This window comes from Elephantulus edwardii, unplaced genomic scaffold (assembly GCF_000299155.1).
Source record: "Elephantulus edwardii isolate Elephantulus edwardi_28Jun2011 unplaced genomic scaffold, EleEdw1.0 scaffold00005, whole genome shotgun sequence".
Classification (NCBI taxonomy): domain Eukaryota; kingdom Metazoa; phylum Chordata; class Mammalia; order Macroscelidea; family Macroscelididae; genus Elephantulus; species Elephantulus edwardii.
Window position 1 is genome coordinate 7,291,943 of NW_006399755.1, and position 1,936 is coordinate 7,293,878.

General features: G+C 42.9%; 1 protein-coding gene across 1 annotated transcript in view; it reads right to left on the bottom strand.

Annotated features, from left to right (window-relative positions):
* RAB3B (RAB3B, member RAS oncogene family) overlaps positions 1 to 1,936 on the bottom strand; it is an 82,832-nt gene that overhangs the window by 75,126 nt on the left and 5,770 nt on the right. The gene's annotated exons all lie outside the window — the stretch shown is intronic.

The window sequence follows — 1,936 nt, forward strand, 5'->3', positions numbered from 1 at the left end:
GCACATAACAATTTAAGATTAAGCTCAGATTAAGCTCAAAGACTATAGTTTTCAATGTGGATTACACCTCAAGAAAAAGAAAAATTCTCACTACTGGATCCATAAGCCTCATGAAAGATAGTGGAAAATACTGAAGCTGCCAAGGACTTTATTTCATTTAGGTCCACGGTAAGTGGAGACACTAGTCATGGTATCAAATGTGATACTTCAATGGGCAAATCTTAACTGTCTCACACGAAAGCTGGACAGTAAATAAAGAAAATTGACGAAGAATTGATAGTGGGGAGAGGGCTGGGCAGGGAGAGAAGTGCAGCAATGAATGAATGGAAATCCAAAATCTCTGTAAATGTTCATTAAAATTATTAAAATAAAAATAATAATTTTTTAAAAAATAATTGATAGCTTTGAATTGTGCTATTGTCGAAGACTATTGAATATGCTGTGGACTGCCAAAAGAACAAACAAATGTGTCTTGAAGGAAATACCATCAGCATGCTCCTTAGAAACAAGGATGGTAAAACTTTATCTCACATACTTTGAACGTGTAGTCAGAAGTGACTAGAACTTGGAAAAAGACACTGTTCTGGGAAAGTAGAGGGTCAGTACAAGAGAGGAAGACTGTCAACAAGATGGTTTAACACAGTGACTGCAAAAATGGGCTTGAGCATGGCAGAGATGCTGAAGATGGTGCAGGATAACACAAGGTTTCATTCAGTCTGTTGTTCACAGAGTTACTATGAATCGTAATTGATCCTACCTAATAACCACAATTATAGTTGATGAGACTGTCCATCAAAGGGATTGGTTATGTTAGATAACTAAATAAGTGTAAGGCAGGCCAAGACTGGAACTCAGGACTCGAGGGTCCTATGTCAGCTTAGGAATCCCACAGACACTTAGATTCTACTCCTGACCAGCACTAGACCTACAGTTTCCACAATGAGCCCCTTCTGGATATGAGAAGACATCTCCTATAGTGACTTTGCAAAGATCTCCAAGGGTTGCCTGGCAACCAGCACCCAGCTGAGTGGCCTCCAGTCTGTTGGTTGCTGTGGCATTACCAAGTCTCCTGCCCCTCTCCCCCGTGCTTGCTCTCACTCTACCCTTCCTCTACAATAGCATTCTCTTCTCTGATCCACAATAATTAACCTCTTAGGAAACAGAGGGGGCTCTCTGAGACCTATGTGATGAAGGACTCTAAGGAGCAAGGCACTCTAAGTTCCCACATCTTCCAGCATCCTAAGACAAAAGAAACGTCTATTGTGGGTGGTCGTGATCAGCAATGTTCATGATCTACCTGTTCTTCCCTTTCCCCTTCCTCCCTCCAACCCCATCCCCCACAAAGGGCTTTCTGAAATCCCCTGGGAAAGATTAGATGGCATGGAGGAGTTGAACTGAACATTTCATACAATGCTAGTGAGTCACATTGCTGTTCCCGTACTCTCAGATCCACAGGTCTGAAATCTTAGGAGGAAGCCCAGTGACTCTGGATCTGGGGACAGAGAAGTAAAGGACACTAACATCTATCACTGCCCTAATATGTGCCTGAACAATATTAGCTGTCAGATTGAGCCTACTGCCAACAATTCTGTGAGGTTTCCACAAATGAAGATACAATCAATATCTAGGGATGTAGGGAGCTCTGGTGGCGTAGTGGTGAGGAGCTGCAGTGCTACTCCAAAAGCACACAGTTTGAATCTACCAGTTGCTCAGCAGGAGAAAGAGGAGCCGTCTCCTCCTATGTGATATGCTGCCTACAAAAATCCTCTGGAGGGTCAGCTGTCACCTGATTCCAACTTGACAGTACTTAACAAAAACTTATTCCACAAGTGAAATGACGAATAAAAACTCACACAACTTCTAGGGAGCTCTGGTGGCCTAGTGGTAAGAAGGTGAACTGCAATCCCAGAGGTTGGTGGTGGTGTTGTAATGTGCC